Raw genomic sequence first — 9133 nt, forward strand, 5'->3', positions numbered from 1 at the left:
TATATTGTAATGTCAATGAGGCAACATTGTCAGCTAACACCTTGTGTGCTTTACTGAGTGTATCAGAAGCCCAGTCTGAGGAGGCTACAGGGGAACCTTCCATGACAGGCCGAGAGCTCCAAATAAGAACTTTTTTAAGAAACGGGTTTAATCTCTTATAACCTTTGTTTTGTGTCATGGAGCTTTATAAATATGGACTGAGCACTCGGGAGCTCATTTGGCACAACAGCTCTCATACTTGTGAGTGGGCACAGAGCACAGACATGCAGAGGAGTGTGTCAGTGGAGAAGCACATGAAGTAAAGTGCTGTGTTTTCGCCGGGTTCTCTCATTGACACAGGAAGAGGTTGGCTTCTGCAGCTCGGCTGCGCTTCTTGGATTAACTTTGCGGTTTCCTGCTGAGGGACAGAGAATCCAGGGGTGCCGATTCCACACAGGTTCTGAGAGCTGACCCAGCTGGAAATGTTCTGATGCACAGGGCTGGAGTTCCTGCTTAGAATAGCAGCCACAGTAAAGTGATTTGTTTAGCAAGGCCTGCTGTTTCCTACCACTGTGTAGGCCACAGACAGAACGGTGTTTTAGGAAAGCGGCCCTGGGCCCGTTGCTTTCACTGGATTTTAATTTTCTATCACATATGACATTTCAGAGGTCTCTTGCCAAAACCAGAAACAATAATAATAACAACAACAACGACAACAACAATAATAATAACTGACAATTTTATTGATTTCATGCATTAAATTGTTGAAACTCTCATGTAAAGGGTGCATTGTCTGTATGTATATTCAGCTCTGAACCACATACAGAACCTCTCAGGCACACTCAGATCTATCAGCTCTCCCGTCAGTCTCTTGCCTACAGACTGAGGAGGTCTTCTGTAACACAGCTAGACAAGTCACAATTATAACGGGCAGAACGTACAGATGTTATTGATGAGCCCCATGCCACTACATGACATCACATTAGCATTTCCTCGGGTGAGGAATCTGGTAAGAAATGTCTAACACAGTTAAAGCTGGTAGGTGGCACATTTTTGTAGCCATCAACGAAAGGCCCAGTTTAAGGGTGGAAGGAGAAAAAGACAAAGTCAAAACTTCAAGCTTTCTCATTATTAGCTACACCTGACGGGTACACAGAGAGCCTCCTGTACTGTACTCTCATCAATACAGCGGGGCTTTTTGTCAGTAATTTGCAATAAGTGTCTGTGCTGTATCTGTGGGGACCTAGAAATCATTACTGGCTGCAGACCTGCACTGTTCCTAATTGGAAGCATTGGGCCTTATCAACTGAGGATTTTCTAGGACCTTTGACAGATACCAATACTAAAATCATTGTTCACTTGTCAATTTAAAAGACCGTTAAAACAGCTTATTTTTGTTTTAATTGGAGTGTCCTCCCCTTCCTCGGAAAGCATGGGAGAACAGAAACAGCGAACATGGAGGGAGTGGGGAACATATTAACTTCCAGGTATAATGCTATGTAGGTCAATTCAGCAGGTTAGGGCTGTGACTGGGGTACAAATAAAGACAGAAAACATGCGCATTTAGTTTAAAGATCTCGCTCAAGTTTCCAGGGACTTCATGATCGGCATCAAGCAAGAGTATCCGTGCTGCAAAGCTCCCAATTAAGCAAAACTGCATCCACTTAAGATGTTTGTTGAAAGTGCACTGGGGCCATAATCAATCACTCTCAGTAAACTGGGCTGCTGAAAGCATATTCATAACATATTCATGTGCTGTGCAGTCTGTGCAACCCTGAGCAGAACTTTTTAATAAAGCATGGAGAACTTGTACTTGTCTCCGATTGTGCTAGTGCAGGCAGCTGCGGCAGAGCTCATATGTATAAACTGGGCTTTTTAAACCACTAGCATACTGGCAGCGACACTTTCCTTGTAGACAGGCGCAGGGCTGAAGTCAAGGGTGTGACGCTCAGCAGCCAAAGGAAACGGAATTGTTTTGACATTTTAATAACAAGTCACGGCTGAGAATCATTTCGTAAGCTAATTGCACTCAGTATGCTAAGCAGAAAGAGGTCTGCTTATTCTGTCCAAAAAACTGGCTCCCGGCTACATTTACCTTCTTCCAAAGTGAGACTCGGAATTCACAGATTAAGCGCATAATAACGCCCTCTTTATTTTTCCCTGTTCTAAACGAACACAGATTTTTTCCTCCCTTTTTTTCCCCTCTCATTTAAATTAAATCTTAATTATCGTTTCATGTTCGTAAATGAAATCGTCGAGAAGAGATCAATTAAGCGACCACCGTACGCGATAGGCTGGGGCTCGCCGGCTTGGAGGAGAAAACGAAATCTAATTAAAGAAATTCAAGGAAGGACGTCGCCGGGGATGTAAAAGATATTTTAAATTATTGTGTGGAGCGATTTTCCGGTCTGCTCTATGGGAGCAAGCGTTCTGTTTGCCTGCTGTTTTATTCGCTGTCAAAAAGGATTTGATGCAGAAGCCATTTAAGCATGTATACGACTCGTGGAGGGATTCATTTGACCTCATTATACTGCAATAAAGAAGAAATCCAGTTTGTTAAATATCACCGAGCTGCTCGCACTTCGCATTAGATCATGCAGGGGAGTGAGTTAAACAGACGATTCCAGAAGCGTTTAAGAACGAGGAGTATGAAGGGTTAAACCTGCCAGAAGGTGTTCTGACAAACACAGGAAAAAGGGGAGCGCTGAGAAGCCCTGTTTAAGAGCGGTGCAAGAGAAGAAAAAAAGATTTATGCTATTAATTAATGGCAATTAAACCGTGCCTGTTGGCTTGGCCTATGGCAATTGTTCACTGTAAAAAGGAGGCTGAGCTGGTGACAAGCGCTGGATTTCACTAACTTGTGTCAAGGGAGCTGACTCTGCAGGCATCAAAACCGAACTAAATCAATAAAAGAATTAAACTTTTATAAATTGCGTTTTGACAAGTATCAGATACCGTTAAGCTTTGATATTATGAATCCCTCAGAGGTGCTGCCGTGAAGAAGGGCCGCAGTTCGGGATCCAGACAATCAGAGAGGCTTGTTAACATGCGCTGTCAGATGCATCAGTGCTATTAATTACTACAAATTAATGTGACTCTCTCTTCCTCTGGTGATTGGAATAATAATCAGCCAGCTTCGTGGAGCAAGCACAGGGAACATATGCATCACTGCCAAAAATAATAAGGGGAGAAGCTAACAGACGCCGGCCTATGTTTACAGGCCCAATAATTTGTTTGATGCTTTTTATCACTCTGGATTTTTTTATCCTCTGCTAATGTGCACAATTTCTTTTAACTCGATTGCCCAGTGACCTTAAAGATCAGATCAGCCCGCGTGCAATCACACTGCCACCAGGCTGTGAGTGTGCTTGTTTCCTCTTCCCCTGCCCCTGCGACAGCTCTTCTCCACTTGCAGACATTTCAGACAGAAGTCGGACTGAGCTCTATTCCTTCAGACAGGAGCTGGTGTTGCGTTTCGCTGGTGCAGAAGTGCTCTGGAGTGATGCTCTGGAAAGCTCTGCCACACCCATCGCTGCACATATTCTCATGCTGCCGCAGTCTGGCGCGTCTGTCTGTGATCTCCCTCCCACCATGCCAAAAAAATATATAAATCGGAGCTAATGCTGTAAATATTGCACCTGCTAAATTGTTTGCTAAAAACAGATCAAGTTTGCCAACAGTGTTTATTTCTTCCATTTTGCCATAACATTTGTCGGACTAAATATAACGCTGACATTTACATAAAAAGTACCTGCATTTAGTTTCCCAAAATAGTTTTTCTTGCAGTGCAGGGACACATTTCGACACACCTCTGAAACAGCATCACATGCAAACACGTTTATGTGCCCATATCGTTACTTCTTTATTATATACTTCGTGTTTTTGTGTAAGTGCACTTTTAAAGGAAAGGAAAATAAAAAAATAACAATGCTCAGAAAAATGAGTAAATGTACCTGTAATGTACTGATGTCATATTACACAATCATCCATTATCAGACATCACTTCACGAATCCAACCTTCAGAGAGCACTGATCTTCAAAAACGTATTTTGCTTTTCAAGCATCAAATTGCGTTGCCAGGTGAATTTTGTCGTGGCTACTGTGCACCAGCTGGTATTGCTGTTTTAGCCTTGTGACAATACTTAAAACTCTACTTGATCCGATTCCCTTGATAAATTTGTCCAAGATTCCACCTGGATTTAATAACCCCTGACCCACAGCCATTCAACCCACTGAGGACACTTAGGCTGACCTATTGCTGTTCACAGCAGACCTGTGTGTGTGTGTGCTGCACACAGCCACACTACAGCTCTGATGGTTTTTACTGCAGGCTGAGATACTAGGAAATGGGGCTTAAAGGTTGAGACACTCCCCTTTATTGAAACTGCAGAGATTTGCCCCATAAAAGTATTCAGATAAGCTGTGGGTTACTGAGAAAGAGTGCCACTTCTCCACAATATTCCTTTTGTGATTTACTGATCAAAAATTATTTAAGATCTGTGCAACTATATTCTATGTGGTTCTAATTCTCTGATGTAAACTTAAAATAAAATTCAGATACTCTTTAAAACAATGTACTTCCTTTTGGAAATCATAATTAAAATTCTGGCGCAGGCTCTTGTATCATTAATTTAGGCTTAAAAATTAAAATCTTCCATCTCAGGGAGAAAGAATGAAAGAAATTAAAGACTTCAAGATGAGTTGGATTTTCATTTACCTTATTAAATAAATCACTTTTATTTTTGAAATCTTATTAAATTTTTGACAAAAATTAGAAACTCCATGATAAATCAGCATGACAGGGATAGAAAAAATGATGAACTGCGATGCAAATTATTTTTTAAAAAGAAATATTTTCACTTAAGAATAAAATTAATTGTATTGATTCATTCTAAATAACACAGGCGATAACGTCTTATATTTATTATTTGACCCTGATTTTAAACTGCTCAAAATTTAAGTGCATTTAGATTTCTTTATATTAATTTGCTATTTTGACTTCATGACCTTGTGCAAAATGTTTATGTGCCGCAGTTTTTAAAAGTGTTGAAAATAACATCTTAAATTGAGGTTTCTCCAAAACCCTTTTGTCGCCCCTTTCTGCATTTAGAAGGGAGCCTGTCAGTGTCAGAGTATTAACTAACAGACAGGTTCTGGGCCCAAAAACCAGAGCGATTGCAGAGGTGCTCTGGCTGGGCCCAGGGTTAGCAGCAGTGTAGGGACGTCCACTGTCTCCTGCACAGCCAGGCCTGTCTCCTCCCTGTGCATCCTAAATGTCACATTTCACCAACGTAGTCATGGTTATGAAAAAAAAAAGCTCTGAAGGGCAGATTAATGGTTTGCCGGTACTTCAGTGTACCAGGACAAGGATTTAGCAGGCAACAGCTGCAGCCAATTCCCCTGACTGAGAAGAATTACAAGTATTATCACCTAGATCATTAAAGCAGGTTCATAGATTGCAGAATGGCTTCAATCAATTCATACAAGATAACTTGACGCCAGCTGGACCCCCTCCGTGAGAACTTGACTTAATTGGCCAATAAGTGGCAGGAAAAGGTGCATGCTATTTGATAAAATTACAGGCTGAGCAAGTGATTACAGTTTGGAGAGCCACTGAGGGTACGCTGCAGGTCAGCCCTATTGAAGGAAGCCCAGAGACTGTCCGATGCTAAGTGCCGCTGTGAAAAATGTGGGCCCACTTGGCGCCGAGACGTAAGGAGTATCCAGGTCATTCTTTAGCTGGGGGAGATGTGCCTATTTATCATCCCCTTGGCCTCATTTCTGTCTAGGCAATAGTTGTACACTAACAACTCCTCATGGTTTATAGTTTTCTTCATTATAGTACATATTGTTGGCATATCAAAAAATATTTATGTAGTACTTCATCTATCTTGCACAGGAAATATTTGGTGCTTTACTGCCTTGTGATATCCTGTAAGATTTATTTAATTATTTTCGCTGGGGGAGCAGGGAGAGGTGGGGGGGGGCGGCTCGAGCTCAGATTGTGTGCAGTTTTATTCTTATTGCAGTTTCCATCACCGCGGAGAGCATCACAGCCGCAGATTAAGGAAACACACTTGATTAAAAGCAACATTATGTTTATAAAATACATGGAGAACCACATGTCCCAGGGGCGCTTCCTGCATCGTTATTTTTCTGGCGCTGTCGTTTTTTTCAGTGGCTCTAACTCGCACACTGAATACACCCCCCACACAAAGATACCCCCACCCCCCCGTTATAGAGCCTTTGATAACCTCAATCAAAACTATTTTCCTGAACTGCTTCTTAGCTAATAGGGATCTGAATTAGTTAAAAGGCCTAAGCTCCTTTGAAATCGTCCTCTGCAATATTCATGGCTAAAATAGCTGAGCTGAAAGGGTTTTTCATTACCATTATTTTTAGCAGACTGCTAATTTAGTCATCACAACAGCTCCTATTGGTTTACACATTTTCGGAGGTGGGAATGAATTTACTTCTAAAAGACTGTCAAGCTGTAAATAACATTTAAAGGCCTAAAAAACAGTAAATTGTTTTTAATGAGTTTGTATGTATTCAGAATTTCCAAATGTGTGCCTTTCTTCCTCCTAAAGCACTTGTGATAATTACTTATTCTGAGTGCACGCTCACTGTCCCTGGTAAAATGTGCTGCACATTAATTCTGATTATATACAAAACCCACCTGCAAGGGAAAATCTCTGCATCAGTAATGCTGGTAAAATGAGCAGTTCTCTAGGGGCTTTGCAGGGAAACAAGATACTGGACAGAATTAGAATCTTGTAGCTAAGGCTATTCATAATGTCATTAACATAAAGGCAATTAAATGAGTTTTTAACCTCCAACCTTTTATTGTTATTAATGAACATTTGATAAAAACACAGGAGATGAAGCTGGTAATTATCTGTGCACCATGCTCTGAGATGGGTTTAAAGAGGAAAGCAAAACAAATGATTATTGTGAATGTTTTCAGCAGCGGGAACCCTAAGGAGCAGCTCAGTCATATTTAATCGCGTGACGCCGTACCAGGAGGGTTAATTAGATGAGTTTTTACCATCAGTGGGCACGGCTGTTAAAACGGATACCACTGGCATCATCAAAAACAAATGTGGGTTTTCCACCAGATCGTGAGCAGCTATTCGCGTCTTCAAGTGAGCTTCCTCAACAGAGCACACTGAGAATATGCAGAAAGCCTTTTATAGGAGGACAGAGGAGCGATGAGGATGGTGGGGTTGCTGAGTATTATTCTGCTTTTATCTCCTTCCTATTCTGTTAGGGGCCCCAGTCTCGCTGCATCACAGGTTTTGGATCCTTTAACTGGCCACCAGCCCACCTAACCCAGCAAGGCACTGCTTTCCTGCACTCAGACTTTTCAACATTTTTACTGGGAGCCACAGCAGAGCCCCTCCTTAATATTTCCACCCCTGTCATACAAGCTGCTCCAGTGCAGACTTCAATCAACTGAGACTCGAATCTTCGGTGCCGCTCAAAAGACAAGTGGAGCAAATGTCAATTACCAGTGTCGTGTGAGAAACAGCGCCCCCTATTTTTCCACATTCAAGTGCGTGTTTCCACCCAAACTGAGCTCAGGAAAAGTCCCGTCATCTCATGCTCGAATGGACCATATTCTGCAATATTCCACCACCCTCATCTGAGTTTCGGAGGAGCAGTGCAGAAGAATCTCACATTGTACATTTAAACATTCAATTTGTTCATGGAACTCCATGGTAAACAACAGTGAACATTTCAGTAAACATAGTATCCATGTTGGTTAGGCACTTATATATATATATTAATGTCTTCATTATAAAACAGCACACGTATTTTTTTTTCAAAATTTCCTACTATCAAGCAAAGAAAGAAGGAGTCCTGTATTTTCTCTAATTGAAGAGAAACGCAACACATGCTGTGTACTGTTTAAAACAAGGCATCAGGCATTTACATTCATTATAAATATTTGGCAGGCTGCAGAGATAAGCAAACCCCTTAAGAAAATCTGTACGCAATATAAACTGTGTCTTGCCAGCAGTTTTTTTCCAGAACTCCCCAGATGATAGAGGGAAAGGTCAAAGGTAGTTGTCGCGATGTACCCAAGGTCTACAAACTGCTCATTAGTGTGCAGGCTGCCTCACCAGAGACAGAGTTCTGAACCTGCTCACCACTGGTTTGTTTTGAGAACTCATCAGGGACTTTTTGATTAGACTTGTATTATGTTACAACTTCATGTTTAATTAATAATTAACTACTGTCAACTGCTTGTTTAGCCACACAGAAATAAACATTTTTTTACCATCAGAGAGTTTTCTTTATGAGAAAGTACAAATAGGACTGAAGACAATTTTATTCTTCCTGATGTTTTCGCATGCTGGTAAGAGCTTTGCATTTCATTGGTCTGCCACAGAAAACATGTTTGTTAATTGAAAGGTGATTTTTTAATTTTTCTTTCCCAGTAATACAAAAAAGTGCAGACTGTTTTAAAATCCCCAAAAATAATAAATTCCTAAATTTTCCACAAAAATCTTTGTGGAAAAAATATGAACTGCAGTTTCAATGCATCTTTGTAAATGTAAAAATGTTGAAAAAACAGACACACAAATTAATATATTTAAGAATTATAGTATAACTATTGTTGTTTTAGTTTTGATTTAATACATATCCAGTAATTTTATTTTTGTAGTATGGCTTCTGATCCTGCTAGATTCTGCTATCAGTTTCAGAATAGAAAAAAATGTACCACCATTACAAAATGTGTGATATTTCACAACTATAGATCCTGCAAACTAAGCTGTCAAACTAAAATATCAGATTTACCTCTCTTGCTGCCTAAATGAGCCATGTCCAGTTTACTAGCGCTTGTAAATTGCCTGAAAAGCAGAAATATCTCCACCCTTTTAGGAAAAAAGTACAGGAATATATTTACAGTACAATAAAATGACTGTAAATATATTCAGCATCTAGAAAATGAAATTTATTTTTTTCCAGAATGATTGGGTTTCCATTAATTATTTGTTGTTTTTTTTTTTTTTTGCTGTAATGACCTAAATGTGGAAAAAGGCAGAAAAGGAGAGAACTGGACTCTGATCCATCCAGCTGCTGTGTTTAATTGCTATTTGCAAGTTGTGCGTTTTTGGCTCGGAGAGGAAGAGAAGGATGCCGCCTT

At 40.5% G+C, this 9133-nt stretch overlaps 1 long non-coding RNA gene across 1 annotated transcript in view; it reads left to right on the plus strand.

Annotated features, from left to right (window-relative positions):
- LOC148651717 (uncharacterized) overlaps positions 1–8436 on the plus strand; it is a 26897-nt gene extending 18461 nt beyond the window's left edge. The window contains exon 3 of the long non-coding RNA XR_015925142.1: positions 7250–8436. This is a non-coding gene — a long non-coding RNA (uncharacterized LOC148651717). The remainder of the gene's footprint in view (positions 1–7249) is intronic.
- The last annotated feature ends 697 nt before the right edge of the window (positions 8437–9133 follow it).

The sequence above is a fragment of the Lepisosteus platostomus genome, chromosome 11 (genome assembly GCF_059453375.1).
Source record: "Lepisosteus platostomus isolate fLepPlt1 chromosome 11, fLepPlt1.hap1, whole genome shotgun sequence".
Taxonomy (NCBI): domain Eukaryota; kingdom Metazoa; phylum Chordata; class Actinopteri; order Semionotiformes; family Lepisosteidae; genus Lepisosteus; species Lepisosteus platostomus.